Source organism: Castor canadensis, chromosome 11 (assembly GCF_047511655.1).
Source record: "Castor canadensis chromosome 11, mCasCan1.hap1v2, whole genome shotgun sequence".
Classification (NCBI taxonomy): domain Eukaryota; kingdom Metazoa; phylum Chordata; class Mammalia; order Rodentia; family Castoridae; genus Castor; species Castor canadensis.
Window position 1 is genome coordinate 88,433,659 of NC_133396.1, and position 16,996 is coordinate 88,450,654.

The following is a 16,996-nucleotide window of genomic DNA, read 5'->3' on the forward strand; positions in this document are numbered from 1 at the left end:
AAATGATCTCCTCCTCTGTAGCCCAACCCTCTGCTCTCAAAACCATACTGTCTTATTACTCAATTTCCTAGCACAACGGGGCTATCATGTTTCACCCTCAAAAGCTCAACTCTCCCAGCCTCAGGTACACCAACTTCCAGAACAATTACGGTAGACAGTAAGGCCCACATAAGATCATGAGTGGTCCCATCCACAAAAGGAGAAGTACCTTTCTTCCTAGGTCTGGCTGGCTACCTCAGGACATGGATTCCCAATTTTGCTCTCTTGGCCCAGCCTCTCTATGAGGCTCTAACTGAGCCCTTTCTCAAACTCCCACAGGACCTCCTTCAGGCCCCAGCTCTCTCTCTTCCAAATCTAGAAGACACTTTCAAACTGTATGTCACTAAATGAGCAGGAATAGCCTTAGGAGTGCTGGGACACATGAAGGGTCCCACCTTTTCCCCTGTAGCCAGCTTATCCAAACAGCTTGACCTGGTTATCAAAGGCTGGCAGCCCTGCTTGCATGCTTTGGCTGCAGCAGCCCTGCTAATCCAGGAAGCCTCCGAACTCACCTTTGGGAGACCCACAACTATCCTGTCCCCCACCGACTGACTGACCTCATGTCCCAATGCTATCTCTACAACCTGTCTCCCTTGAGATTACAGCTTTTCCATCTCACTTTTATTAAAAATCCAGATGTTACCCTACAGACTTGCCCTCCCCTTAATCCTGCCACCTTGTTTCCTGATGGCACGCCCTTAGAACACTCCTGCTTAGAAACTCTAGAAACTCTTACACACTGTCAACCTCATCTACCCTGCTCACCCTTACCTGATCCTGATGTCTCCTAGTTCATAGATGGCAGCTGCTCACTAGACTCAGAGGGCAAGAGACGTGCAGGCTATGCTATAGTGTCCCTTATGGAAGTTACTGAATCTAGCCCTCTCCCTTGGGGTACCACTTCTCCAAAGGCAGAACTTATAGCTCTGACCAGAGCCCTCACTTTAGCTAAAGACAAAAAAGTTAACATTTAATCTGACTCCAAATATGCTTATCGCATTATACATCACCATCGAATCTTATGGGAAGAAAGGGACTTCCTCACCACTAAGGGAACTCCCATTACCAGTGGGTCACTAATCATTAAACTACTCAAAGCCTTCTACCTACCACTAAGTTGGCAGTTATCCATTGCAAGGGACTCAAACCAGAAACAACAGAAACAGCCCAAGGAAATGCCTTTGCAGGTAAGGAAGCAAAGAGGACCAGCACCCAGACTCCTCCCTTGGTACCTTCATAACCTTCCCAAGAGTCAGCCCTCTATATACTCCAGAAGAGAGAACCAAACTCACCAACTTGGGAGTCACACCAAAATCACAGGGATGGCACCTCCTGAGTGCCCAGGTCCCTCCTCAGGGCAGTCTCAAACCACCCCCAATCTTCTCAGCCCACCAGCTCCAGGACTCTAGACCTGGAGAAGACTGGCAGAACGATTTTACCCACAGACTCTGCTTAACTCCACCTTGTGTCTAACTAAGGGATGCCAATCTTCTATCTTTCTTACCTTTGATATATCGAAGGCCTGCTCTGTCAGTTGTGACCTTTGGCAGACATTTTCTCCCTACTCTTTATCATCCCTTGCCTTTTTAGATGCCTCCAGGATTGCCTAGGGGAGCTCAGCAGACAGACTTTTCGCCAGATGCTACTACAACCCTCTCCAGCCTACCAACAACTGGCCTTATCTTCAAATAAGGCCTAAGGGAAACTGCCCACCTCCAGTCCCCAGGGACCTCATACATTCCAGCCGGACCCTCCCCTATGCCCCTCACTCAGCAGGAAGCAACCAGATTGATTGGCGCCCATATTACCAACAAAAGGCTGGAATGTTAGGTCCCTGACATCCATAGGGTGTGTGGAAAGTCCTGAGGCTATCATTAAAATCAGGTCCCATGATCCATAACTGCTTGCAAAATCTCCCTGCTTGCAAAACTGCAGAAAACTTCCTGTTTTTCAACTACCTGTACATACAGAGCTGTTCCACCTGGTGATTACTGGCAATCAGGGCCCAACAACCCAGTTGTTCTCTGAAACAGATACCCTCTCCCCTTTGATGGATGGTCCCTCCTATGATGCCCACAACCCAATCTACCCAGGCTGCTGCACTCTGAACCTGAGGGTCAGCCTGGCAGTCTGAGCTTTCAATAAATCTTTCTTTTCTACACGTGGCATGGTCTTTGTTTTGGCAGTTCCTTACAACCAGCAGCCCCAGTGCTGGCAGAGCAGACACTCAATAAACATCTAGGATGAAGAAAGAGATTTCTAAGGGAAGGCAAAAATACCCTCCCCTCAAATAGAATGGATTATTTCTCAGCTTCCTCCTAGTTTTCATCTGTAGATGCATGGTATATAGCAATGTACCCCATGCTGAAATTCAAAACAATACAGACAACTTAACAGATAAACAACCAAAAGGAATGGGTGTGAGGAGAGAAACAGAATGGTTTCTCCTGGCTCTTTCTCTTCACTACAACAAAAATTAGACTCACTCCTCTTTCCAGCTGCCCTTTAGACTATCATGCAGGTAGAACTATAAACCAAATTGTATGTTTTGCTCAACTATATGCATGATCAAATACTAAATCTGTGGCAGAGCAGTCCTTAAGAGGTTTAACAGTCACACAATCTACCTAAAATTAAATTAGCTAGCCAAATAAACATTTAAAATCTGGTCAATCTCACCTCACCTGTAATCAGAAGTATAAACAAAATGAAGTGTTATATATTATAAATCAGAATGCTTAAAATTGAAATTGAGTTTTTGTTTGTTTTTTGCAGTACTGGGGCTTGAACTCAGGGCCTTGCTAGGCACGCACTCTACCACTTGCACCACTCCACCAGCCCTTAAAATTGAAATTGAAAAGATTGATAATATCTACTGAAAAGGCATGAGGGAGAGGGTATTCAGAGGTACTATTGGGAAGGGCATAAGTTTGCAGTCTTATTGAAGAGAAATTTGTTAGTACTGGGGCAAGTTAGAATTAGGGAAAGTTTGGGACCGAGACCCCTCCCTGACTCACCTTAATAACTCCATTTTAATTACAATAAGTTAGAAAGAATGAGAACTTCCTCCCTCAAGGGTGGAGCATCTGAGAATCAACATAGTTGTATATGGGACTACACCCAGCTCCTTCCCCTGGTCAATGGAGCCAGGTAATGACACATAATCTCTCCTTGCCTCTAAGTTTAAGGTGGTATAAAAACAACCTAAAATAAACCACAGCCCTTTTGTCTTTTCCACTGGTGTGGCAGGTAATCCCTTTCCCTTTTCCTATAATAAAACTCTTCATTCTCACTACACCCACGTGTCCTGCTTGGATTCTTCCACACTGGAGAGCAAGGACAGAGATCTTCTGGAAGACACTGTTAACAATACTTATCAAAAACCAGAGCAATTCTATTTCCAGAAGTATGTGCTTATGCATCACAATACAAAGAAGACTATATTGTGCAATAATATTTGTATATCTGTAACAGAAAAATGGAATCTGCTTGTAGAATCCTCAAGAGAACTGGATAAATCACGCTGTATCCATGGCTTAGAATACTATGCAATTAGAAAGAGTGAGAAATAGTTTAATGTAGAAGTCATAAGTTATTTCTTGAAAAAAACAAGTTGCCAATAGGACAGAGTATTCTCATTTTGGAAAAGGATTCATAAAATATTTCTTAAAAATTCTCCTGAAAATAGAATTGGTAGGCAGGGGAAGGAGGTGATCCGTTTTACATTCATCTACTTAAATACTTAAAATTTTTATATAATAAAAAAGGAAAAGAGAAGAAAAAATCCACATACTTCTGGTTTTTTCCTAAGAAAGACAAAGCTGCTTATCTTCCAAATCATTAATTAGCTACTAGATTTACAAAGACAATTTTATACTAATTTAAATATGTCAAATATTTCATTAAGTACATAATTTTCACAGTCAATAATTAACACTAGTTCAGAGAACCACTTTAATAGATTCATATACTTGAAAAAAATTAAATTGTTGGCAATAATGGCGCCAATAGGTTTCGGTTCTTACAGCACCCTTAAGCTTCTGTTTCCCAGGGTCACAGTCCTACCTCAAGTCTAGCTTGAATTCTTCTTCTGCCCCAACCTCCAATCAGCATGAACCATAAGATCCTAACCAATCAGATCATGCCGTGTCTCACTGAGGGGTATTTAAGCCCCTGCCCTTCTCTCTCTCTCTTTTGGCTCTCTCCCTCTCCCACCTAGCAATAAAAAATCTTTTGGCCAGATCACTCCTCTCCGTATGGTCACTTTGGGGCCTACATTTGGTGCCTTGACTCAGATCGGGTCTCCCCACTAATCCTGGTGGGACCCTGATTCTGACTCACCCCACGGCCACCCTGAGAATGTGACTGGCCAGGACTCATCCTCCTGATTGCCCTCACTCGCATCCAACACCAGACATCCTTTTGGTGAGTCCACATACCCTTCTTGGGCTCCCTTTGCGGTCTCTCCTTTCAGTGTCTCTGGGGTTTAAACATTGCCCCTTTTCGGCTATGTCTGGGACTCAGACAGTAGAGGGGGGTTCCCTTCCCTCTGTTTGGCTTGGGTCTATTTTGTCGTGGATCTCAGAGACCCCTCGTTGTAAAGCCCAGTGCCGGTGACCCACAGCTTCCGGGCCCCAGGGGCCCTACAAGCCACTTGAACAGTGACGACTGCTTCTCGTGCACCTTGTACCATTCTCAGGATATTCGAGCCACGCGGGGATGCCCCGTGATTCCACATATCCTTCCAACCGGCTCCCACCGTGGGGGCCACCTCCTCTTTGTCACCTGACTCCCCTCTAAAATGCCTCCTCAATAATTTAGACACCTTGGGTTTGACCCCAGATGTGAAACCAAAAAATGTGATCTGCTTTTGCACTCAAATCTGGCCCACTTACCAACCAAAGTCACTGGTCCCTTTTCAGGTCTTTAGATCCCAATCTCCTGCGGGACCTATATAACTACTGTGAGCGATCGGGACGATGGGAGAGATTCCATATATCCAAGCTTTTTCATACCTCCGTCTAAATCTGGCTCTCTGCACCACCTGCAAGCCAAAACATGTACTTCTTGCTCTGAAACCCTCAACCTCAACCTCCACCCTCTCTTCAGATTTCAACCAGGCCGATAAGCCCCCTCCATACCGCCAACAGGCTCCACCCAATCCTCCTCTTCCTGTGACCTACTCCGCCATCTTTAATGGCCCCTCCACTTCCTTCTTCGTCATCCCCTTCATCGCCGTCACTCCCCACCCTCACTGCTCCCTCGGCACCTCCTCCTCCACTTCCTCTTTCTTCATCCCCTTCATCACCGCCACCTCCTAACCCCACTGTACCCTCCGCCCCTTCTCCTCCCTCCCCCTCCTTCAGCCCCCCCTGCTACTAGATCATGCACACTCGCTGCCCAGCCTCTTCCCCCCTTCCCTCCTGGCACCCCTTCAGGAGGTAGCCGGATCAGAGGGAATTGTCAGGGTTCATGTCCCCTTCTCCATGCTCGATCTCTCCCAAATCGAAGCCCGCCTGGGCTCCTATACAACTAACCCCTTAGCCTATGTCAAACAATTTCAGTATTTACTCCAGTCTTACAGCCTAACCTACCATGAGATATATATATCACTCTCTCTAACACCCTCCTACCCGAGAAACGTAAAAGGGTTTGGTAACAGGCTCGCACGTAAGCAGATGAAGTCCATCAGACAACTCCCACTCACCCTACAGGTGCCCTTGCGGTGCCTGACCATGATCCCAATTGGGACTACAACACTCAGGCTGGACTTACCCTCCGGGACCAATTTGCCACCTGCCTCCTGGCAGGACTAAAACGGGCATCACAAAAGGCCATTAATTTTGAAAACCTCCAGGAAATTATCCAAGATAGAACAGAAAACCCCTTTACCTTCCTAGACAGGTTAACCAGGGCTCTCCAACAATACATTAACATTGACCCTGAATCCACAGACAGTAGACAACTCCTTATGACTTATTTTTTCTCCCAAAGTTACCCTGACATTAGGGCAAAATTAAAGAAACTCCATAGAGGCCCCCTCACTCCTCAGACCAAGGTACTGGCAACCGCCTTCAAAGTGTTCCACTCCCAGGATGAAAAGGCAAGACGGCAAAAATGCCAAATGTTGGCCCAGGCTATGCGGGGCCCAAACCCTCTGACCGAATGAGGTAATCAACATCCATTGAACAAAGGCACCTCGGGTCCTCGTTTCAAATGCGGGAGGGAGGGACATTGCTCCAAAGCCTGCCCAAACCCTAGGCTGCTACCCCAGCTTTGCCCGAGGTGCCATTCTCATGGACATTGGGTGATTGATTGTCCCAACTCCCGGCGGGGAGCCAGACCAAGCTCTCACTCCAGTCCCGACCTCATAGGGCTGGCAACAGATGATTGACGGGGCCTTGGGATTTCCCTCCTGGTGACTACCATCTGGTTTCTAGAGCCCAAGGTAAGCCTTTTGGTTGATGGGCACCCCATCTGTCTCCTCCTGGATACTGGTGCCACTTTCTCGGTACTGATGGAGTTTTGGGGGCCCACCAGCCCATCACAAACCCCTATTGTCAAGGTAGGGGGACAAACCATTTTTCCCAGAAAGACTCCCACACTTACCTGCTCCTTTTCAGGTCATCCCTTTGCCCGTCAGTTTCTGGTCATGCCCCAATGTCCCACCCTTTGTTGGGAAGAGATATTTTAACCAAATTTCAGGCCCCCATCTCATTTAACCTCAGGCCTATCCCCCTTCTCGCCCTTATGGCTACGGATGGCCCCTCTGATTCCACCAGTCAAATCCTCCCTTCAGGAGTGGACTCTAAAGTATGGGACACTGACATTCTTTCTCTGGCAACTTGTCCTCCCATTAAGATCCTCTTACAGGACCCTCATCACTTTCCATGCCAGCCTCAGCACTCCCTCCCTACTTCCAGCCTGTTGGGGTTACAACCAATCATTACCGATTTACTCCACAAGGGGCTCCTCAGACCAACCCATTCCCCATACAACTCTCCCATCCTAGCTGTAAAAAAGCCTACAGCACCTGGTATTCCCAGGCGGTCTCCCATCCAAGTACTAACCAGGACTGACCCTGCTTAGCTTCCGAGATCAGATGAGATCGGGCACGTTCAGGGTGGTATGGCTGTAGACTAACCAATCAGATCATGCCGTGTCTCACTGAGGGGTATTTAAGCACCTGCCCTTCTCTCTCTCTCTCTCTCTCTTGGCTCTCTCCCTCTCCCACCCGGCAATAAAGAATCTCTTGGCCAGATCACTCCTCTCCGCGTGGTCACTTTGGGGCCTACGAAAATGACAAACACACCAACAATATTTGCTACAGAAAAATAGAAAGTGCTATTATAAGTTTATTTCAGAGAAAACCCTTTGGGGTTATTCTATTACATTTGGTTTTAAGAACTCATGCCTGTTTATAAACCAATCCTCTCCTTTATTAGGCTATTTTTAGGGGGGGAGCAACAGTGGATTTTGAACTCAGGGCCTCACACTTGCTAACCAGGCACTCTTACCACTTGAGCTACTCTGCCAGCCCTTATTACTCTACTTTAAAAAATTAAAAAATATACCTTACTGAAACACCTAGGAAAACATACTTAGACATAAAAATTTTAATAACAGAGCTGCATGTAAATCATATGACATAAAAACTGTACTTAAGAAAGAACTAGGGAGGGCCAAGTGGTAGAATGCAAGGCCCTGGGTTCAATCCCCACAACCACCAAAAGAAAAGCAAAAACCTAGGGATAACTTTTATGGAATACTGGCTTGACTAATTCAAAACTAATTTCCAGACTTCTAAAATAAATATTTTCAAAATTACATAGAAATATAGAAATTAATCCTTGACAATGTATCTTTACAATAGTAATGTTTCAGATAATGTAAATAGTGTATCTGCAAAGTGCTAAATGAATTAAATTTGATGATAATGTAAAATAAAAACACCAAAAGAAAAATTTTAAAGGACACCAAGAAAAAACAAACCTATGAAAGTTTAATAACCAAATAAGTGATTAAGATCACTTATTTAATTTTCTAAAAGTGTAAAATACAAAGTCAGAAATCACAGTTATTAAATTCACAATCTTAAACATACTATAAAGTTAAAACTTAAAGTTCATGTAGTATGCTTACTTTAAAAAAAAATCTTTTATCAGGGCAACAGTGGCTCATGCCTGTAATCCCAGCTACTCAGGAACAGAGATCAGGAGGACTGTAGTTCGAAGCCAGCCCTGGCAAACAGTTCCACAAAAACCCTTCAAAAAAAAAAAGGCTGGTAGAGTAGCTCAAGATATAGGCCCTGAGGTCCTCAGTAATGCAAGAAAAAAAAAAAAAAAAAAAAACCTTTTAGATAAAATTTCTTTCAAACCTGAAAGTCTTACAAAAGACCAATCCTCTTTGAAATAGCTTATAAACAATATTAGAAAAATTTTTTAAGCTGTGCTTTTTTGTTAGATTTTCCATTTATCACAGTCTCAACTATATGCTGGAGACTTGCCAAAACAACCAAAAGTACAGTTGTAGCCTCAATTTAATTTAGTTTTTAGGCTCCCTAAATAAACAAACCAAAAATTAAAAAGTAAGTAACATGGGCACTGGCTACCCCACATATCTGATGAAACACTTACTAACATTAGCAGACTTCTCTTTTTCTGTTGCTATATCTCATATTTCCTTCCAAACACATTTTCTATAATAAATTCAACTCATGAAAATTTGAGTTGTTTCACTTGAAGTTATTTCAAAATGCAAAAAAATTGTTTCTACCAAGAATAAGTTTTATAAGAACAGTTTATTTTAGATCATTAATACAAAGAAGACTTATTATGTAGCAAAACGTAACAAAAATAACTTCAACTATAAAGCAGCCCTATATTATGTACACAAAAGAAAGTATAGTAACAGCAGTATACATCACAGATTTTCAAGAAATTATATAAAACATACTTAAAGCTATTCACAAATATGCTACAACTACTGGGGTCAGATAACTTTTCTGTAAAGAGCTAAATTTTGGGGCTCTGCCACATGTTTTGTTCTTTCTTCATTTTTATTTTCTTGGGGGTAGGACATGGTGCTGTGGTTGTACAACACCTTACCTCAGAAGCCTCAGTTTGCCAAGCCACAAATCCTTTCAGAGTAACTATTCATTTTTATTTGCTTTTAAAGTGTAAAAGGTGAAAGGACAAGACCTTTTTTTTACCATCTGGTTATTTTTGAGATAGGGGTCTCACTTTTGCCCAGGTCAGCCCAGACCATAATCTTAGTATTGTAGGCTTCCCTCCAAAGCTTATATAAACTCATGCTACCACACCCAGCTTTTTTCCATTGAGATGGGATCCTGCAAACATTTTCTTCTGCTTGGGATGGCTTGGAAATGCAATCCTCCCCATCTCAGCTTCCCACAAAATTGGGATGACAGGTGTATGCCACTACACACAGCTATTGGTTGACATAGGGTCTCACAAACTTTTGCCAGGGCTGGTTTTGAGTGATGATCCTCCCAATCTCACCCTCTCAAGTAGCTGGGATTATAGATGTAAGCAACCTGCGCCCAGCTGAAAGAATCTACCACATTTTCTAAAAGAACAATTAATTTCATTAAAACAGAAGGTATGTTTATGCATGATAAAATTTAGGACTATATATTGTATAATTTGAATATAACAGAAATCATTCCTATATACCTTAAACATGTTAGAATAAGATTTCATTCCACAAAATTCAAGAATCTTACCACTTAAAACAAATGAAATCCTAGCTTTTTCCAGTGAATTTCCCACCAGTTAAAGACAGGATAATAGACTGTGCAACCATAAAAATATTGCTTCAGGAATTTATTAAAACACATTCTTTGTTAAAATAAAAAGTCAATTTATCCTCAAAACTACATAATTTTTATTGGCATAAGACATAGAAACCTGATAACATAATTAACTTTTTTTAATGCTATGGATTTTTATTCTTTAGAAGCTGTTGTATTTAAATATACATAAAAAATAATATAGTATTGAGAGTAGAATAAAATGATGTCTTATACTGTACTCATAAATTTAACATTACTGTTTTTATTTTGATTTTTAAAAATACAAAGCATAGAGGAGGAAATTAATATTAAATGTTTGAGTCTAGCTGATTCAGGATCTAATCACACTCAAGCACACAATGGTTAAATCAGCTGTTTCTGACACAAGACTGCCTATGTTTCAATAAAGGGAAAAAGAACAAGGACTCAAATTACATGCTTAATTTCTCACGGCATTTAGGGTATAAGCAACATATATGGCACTTGCTTATTCTTGGGTCAGGAGAAACACTGTAATGTTTCACAGTATTCTTTAACTTCTACAATGACTTTAAATGTTTATTGCTATCTAAAATATAAATAACCTTAGAGGAATCTTTGTCATCTTTCATAAACAAACGTAGTCAGAATGAAAATGTAGTAGGTACACAAATAATTGCTAAATAAATAAAATTAATTCATGCACAAATAGGCCCTCTTTCAGGGCAAACTAACCCAGCACTGACGCTGTGAATACAGCAATTAAAGACAGGTATGACTCAGTCATCTTCTCCTGTCAATTACTTCCCTAAAATCAGTCATACCCTATTTCCTAGGTCAGTACACCCTAATTGAGGCTTTTATCTCTTCAAGTTAGAGGTATATATCAGAAGTTGTTCAGCTCTTAGCTGCATTTTACATAGCTTACTTCCAGCTAAATCTCCCCAACTCAACCCTTTGCTCACGTCATCCCTAAACTCAAATCCCTGACAATTCTCCATTGCTTTACACACTGTTCCATGTTTTTACTAAGGCTCTCGACTGCCTGCTTTCAACCTTCATCTCCAACCCCAAAGTCTGTCTCATAGCTATACTTCAGATTCTGCTTACATCTGAATCAGATTTCAATCTATCAAATTCAAGAACCTTATTTAAATAAAATACCAGATTCCAGTGACTTTTTCAACAAAGGCAGAATAATAAACATTCCAAGCACAAAAATACTGCTGCAGGAATTGATTAAAATATATTCATATTTTCCCAAATGTCAAAATTCTACCCATTCTGCTTTCTATTCTTCCTTGAGATCTCCTGCTGCTCTGAAAAAGCAAGCCATCATGAATTCTAAGCTGTAAAGGGATGAACTCTGCCAAAATCACATCAGAAGTGACCACAGCCCTGGCCAAAACTTTGATCAAAGCCTCAGGGACTCTAAACAAAGGACCCTTGCTAAGCTATACCCATACTGTTGATTCATGGAAACTGTGAGATAATAAATATATATTGCTCCAAGATGCCAAACTTTTTTTGGTAACTTGATATGCAACAATAGAAAACTAATACACTCTCTCCCTCCACTTTCTCAAATACTCTTCCTCTTCAAAGACACTTATTAAAAATCATTTTTATTCAAACATCTATTATAAATATGTAAGAATGAAGCAGTATTTTAAAGTCCTTTCCTTCCTCTATCCTTTCTTTCCCATCCTCTCTCTGCCCAGGATACACACACACTTGAAAAAGTTTATAACATAGAAAGTACTCAATTGGTAACAAAATACTATTTGGTATGCTTAAATAATTATTGAAACGTATTTCTTCATCTGTAAAATGATGACAATAATAGTACCTATCTGATAGGGTTATTCTGAGAACTAAGTGAGCTAATATGTAAGCAATTTAAACCCTTGCTACACAAAATGTGATACAAAAAAGAGCACTGGCATGAGGTAGTAGATTTTTTAGAAATGCAGATCAGACCCCAAGCTATACCTTAAAAAATAAGGTTCCAGAACTGATGGCTCACTCCTACAATATTAGTTACTTTGGGAGGCTAAAATCAGGAGGACTGCAGCCTACGCATAGTTCATGAGACCCCCATGTCCAAAATAACCAGAGCAAAATGGACGGAAGGTATGGCTCGAGCAGTAAAGCACCTGCTTTGCAACAGCAAACCCCGCCCCCACCAAAAAAAACCCAAGACTTTTAATGAAATCTCCAGGCAACACAGATGCATGGTTAAAGTTTGAGAAGCAGTTCTTCAATCAGTACCCTATATAACAAGTGCTATATGATTATTTTTTTCTTTAAAAAAAGAATCTCATTTCTTTTCTGTATCTTCTACCTCTTTTCCATCTGAATACAAATAATTTTCATTTGCAAACTTGTTTCTGTAACAAATGCTGTTTGTAACTGCTTCTCTCTAATTATGAATTAAGAATTTAAAAGAAAATAAACCTCTGAGTTTGAGACTATTTTGCTCTCCAGTTAAGAGTCAGAAGTAGTACTAGACAACTAATACACACTGAAATCATAGGGAAGACTTTTTTAAGATAGCATTTTAAGTTGCTTAAATGGCAACACATGCCTGTAAATCCCAGCACTTGGGTGGCTGAGGCAGGAGGATCACCAGTTTCAGACCTGGCTGAGCTACATAGTAAGACATTGTCTAAGACAGACAAAGAGATAGAGGACAAATTTTAGCTAATCCAAAAAAAAAAACAAACATAAATGCAGATTATGATAAACCTAAAATGTACAGTCAAGTGTTAAGCTTATTTAATGTTACTATGAACGTTTATGTTAATGGATAGCCTACAATATTTGCCATTTGTTGCTTTCAAATAGTTTCTTACAGCTTACTATCCATCTTACATAACTAAAGGCAAGTACGAAGTCAGCAAACAGAAAGTCTGTTCAAAATTCATACGAAGAAATACCAGTAAACCTGGAGTGTCAACAGCAGGGGCAATTCAGAATGTGGAAATGTATAATTGTTACAAGGTAATTTAAAGTAATCCCTACAATGTTGCAATGATGGACTTAACATTCTGTGAAGATTTCTCAAATGAATACCCTTTTAACACACTTTATTTTTTGAACAGCATTTGAAAAAAATGCAAAGATACCTTAATTCATTTTACTTTCAATCTTTCCCAGAAAATTAAGAGCAATTTTAGTCATTTTAAATCCGTATTCCCCTTTTAGTTAAATTACAGGCTAAGGCAAGACAATTTAGAATGACTTGAACTTCCACTTTTGCTTTGACAGGCAAATTGTTGAAAATAATTAAATAAAAGAATACTCCAATTCCCCTCACTGGGGAAACATTTCTATGCCACCTCCAGTTCTAACTTTTGATGTTTGCGTTGACAGAAATGTCAATTACAGAACTAATAATAAAGTGTATTGAAAATGTATGAACGCCTATCCATAAAAGAAAAGAAACTATTACTTCCTACTCTGTGATTTTTGCAGCGTTTTTACATAGATGATGGCTAATAGATTTTTCAAAAGACAAAGTGACATCTCAAATAGTGAAAAAATTGTCAAGAACAGAACTGAAAAAAAATTCTAAAGAAAAAACAGAAATGTGATGTCATACTCATATCTGGACTGCATATAAGTGAGAAATTGAAATTTTTATGTTTTTCATATTTTAAAATACAATTTCAAAAATGTTATCTGTGTTTTTCTAGTCTTTCCAAATACTGAATAATGTTGAGGCACTGTAAATAAAACTGGTCATTTGTGTATTATGAATTCATTTACTATTTTTCTTTCATTCATTTATTATTATTATTTGTAGTACATATTGAGCAGGCAAGATCTTATTGAGAAGATAGCATTCAAGACTAGAAAGAGGGAGAGATTAATATGGCTCTCTGGGGAAAAGTGACACAGTCCAGGGAGCAAGTGCAACAGACCAGAGGCAGGAGTGTTGGAAAAAATAGCAAAAGAACAAAGTGTGGAATTTGTAAGACCAAGAGTGGTAGTAAATGAAATCAGAAAGGTAAAAATTCCACGGCAGGATTATGTATGGCCTTGAAAACCATGGTAAAAAAAAACTTTGGCTAAGTAAAAAAAGAAGCTACCAAACACTTAAGAAGAGAAGCAATATGCTCTAACTAATTTCAAAAGGATGATTTGTGTGTAGAACACAAAAGGGAACAAGTGTGAAACTAGTTTAGAAGTATGGCAATAATCCAGAACACAAATATCCCCAACAGATAGAGGCTGGATTCTAGATTCTTAGATTTAGAGTTTAGGAGCTGCCACTTGCTGATAGGGGTAAACTGAAGACTAGGTTGTGGCTGGGTGCCAGTGGCTCATGCCTATAATCCTAGCTACTCAGGAGGCAGAGATCAGGAGGATCACAGTTCAAAGCCAGCCGGGGTAAAAAGTTCGTGAGACCCTATCTTGAAAAACCCTTCACAAAAATAGGGCTGGTGGAGTGGTTCAAGGCGAAAGCCCTGAGTTCAAGCCCCAGTACCTTAAAAACAAAAAAAAGATAATCAGAATCTAGTCATTTACTCAACCTAGAGAGAAAAAAAAAAGATTCTCTTAATATAATATTTAAAAAGAGAAGGAAAACCATTTAGGAGACAGAATTCTGGGAATATGTCTCCATTGTTTATGTGCAAGGCCTTTATGTACAGCATAGAGAGATGACTAGCCAGGACCCTCTCCAGTCTCTCCTGAGTGAATACATAAACTTGTATACTGATACAACTTTCCTTACCACTAGCTCTGTATGTGGTTTTATAAGGATCTACTCATTCCTCAGATCTCTGATAAAATCTTGGCCAATCTGTAGCTTTCTCAACCAGTATTATAATTTCATGCTACCTGAAACACTGGTCTTCTCATTCTCTTGCTATAAAAATCACCACTATTGTTTACAATAATGCTCCAGAAATGTGAGGATTTTCCATGCTCTGCTCCAAATTAAGTGAGCCTCCCCCCACCCCCAGTAGTAACGTGGCAGAAAGGCAGACAGGGGGAAGGGAGATAATGAGAGATAATGAGGGAGACGAGTGCAACAGTGAAACAAAAACAAAAGGATTTGAGGAATGTCATGTAGCACCTGGGGTGAGACCAGAGAAGGGTCACCTCGCCCCAGAGGTTAATATGGCCAATGAAATAGTATGTGACCATGTATGGGACAAGCTGTACCCCCATTTCTATAACCTGCTCTAAATGGTATATAAGGAAGGCCCCCTTTGCTCTCAGGGACTCTGCCTTTGGATGTGAATCCACTGTCACTGCCAGCCTGCTTAATAACTTGCTTCCTGAAAGCTTTGGTGCCCCTTCTCTGTCTGAGCTGTCCTGCAACAGTAAAGGCAAAGCTTCTGCTTTTACAGCACAGTGACAATAAAGCAGTGGTGGTAAGCAGAATTGGAGAGCCTCAGGGGCTAAAACATTAGCAACTCTACTGTGATGAACCTCCTCTACAAAGTTTAGTAGTTTTGCTTGAATAAATTGTTTCTCAATTTGTTGTCTGATTTTGGTCTCTTTCTGAAGTCTTGAAATAGTTCTTCTTGACAATTTTATCCATTTTTATCATACTCTGTGATAAGTGGATTTGTCAAGCTCCTCAATTCATCTACTGAGCATTAAAAACATTTAAAATACTATTTGCCTGAGTAACCTACTAAAAAATGTCATCAAAAATATTTTGAAACATTTCTAAGTATAGAAACTGTCACTATGCTAAAATTACTTTTTTTTTTTTTTTTGGCTGCTATCATGCCTTTGTTGAAAAGGCTTACTCAGGTGGACTTAAGTGGAAAAAGCCTTCTAAAAGCAATAAATACCATCTGTAAAGCACAGAAGCATGCCAGGAAAGTGTATAGTTAAGAGTTGAGTGGGTGAGCTCCTCTCTATTTTTAGTTCCCCCTGTTTGACTACAATGACAGGCAAATCTCTTACAACACCCTAAAAAAATGCCCTCTCTTGGCCAGAATAGTCTAATACTTTAATCCAATCTCCTCATTAAATTTGTTAGTTTTTTTTTTTTTTTTTTTTTGGTGGCACTGGAGTTTGAACTCAGGGCCTCATGCTTGCTAGGCAGGCACTCTTACTGCTTAAGCCACTCCACCAGCCCTCTCATCAAATTTCTTGAAAGAATAATTCAAACACTGTTCTTCCCTTCCTCACCTCTACTCAATCTTTAATCTATCACAAATGAAGCTTCTTTCCCCATTTTATTAAAATCATCTTCATAGAGACTGAGTAACTTCTCAAGTTAACCAAATCCAGTAACCATGTTTTGATCCTTACATGACTGAACCTCTCTATTCCATATGACAATAGCACAGATCACCCTGTCATTGAGAATCCCCACTCATTATTATACTGTCTTGGCTCTGTAGATTAACCCTAGATGGTTAATCTACAGTAATTATCCTAGAAAGATAATCAACTTTAGTGCAGATCCTTTAGGTAGGGTTTTCTCTTCCTGGATCTACAGCTTAAACATTACTGATCTAATGTCTGCTTTTAACCCATCCCTTCCACATTTTTCCCTAAGATAATTTCAGCCTTCCTTATTGCTTCACTCTCATGACTCTCACACCTTCATCTCTAGCTTTAAACATCTCTCAGAGTTTAAGACTATCTCTAATGTTTGAAAAATAGTTCTTCTTTAATGTTTCAGAGTAAACTCAAAACCAATGTGTGAAACAAAATGAGTCTTACACTCACCTCCAAATCCACTCTTTCTCCTTCTTTGTTCTCTATCATATTTATTGGCAACAAGATCATTCAATCATCATCTATGCTAGGAACCAAGAAAAAAACCTTTGATTCTTTCTACTGGCTTCTTTTCTGTTGTAATGATATCCAGTTCATTTCCAAGTCTCCTTAATTTTACTTCCAAACTAACCTCAAGTCTATCTCTTTTTTTACATTCTTCTTACATTTCGAGGTGTCATTTTGATGCAGCTGTGCAAAAGACAGCTCTGTAAAATGAGTATGTAAAAAATTAACCTTGAGCTAAATTTAGCTCTCCTCTGATATTAAAAAAAATGAACTTTTCTAATGCTTTATCTATACACCATTTTATAATCCTAGCACTTTATGTTCCTACAACGTATAATGGTGGAATAATGGAAACTAGCATTTATATCTCTTTAAACATGTATCATTTCTTTGTGTTGGGAA

At 40.0% G+C, this 16,996-nt stretch overlaps 1 protein-coding gene and 1 non-coding gene across 10 annotated transcripts in view; both read right to left on the reverse strand.

The window, feature by feature from the left end:
- The window catches only part of Rabgap1l (RAB GTPase activating protein 1 like), a 750,530-nt gene that overhangs the window by 518,945 nt on the left and 214,589 nt on the right, over positions 1–16,996 (reverse strand). The gene's annotated exons all lie outside the window — the stretch shown is intronic.
- Positions 7,061–7,179, reverse strand: LOC141414130 (5S ribosomal RNA). The gene has a single exon (XR_012439219.1). It is a non-coding gene; the product is annotated as a 5S ribosomal RNA (ribosomal RNA).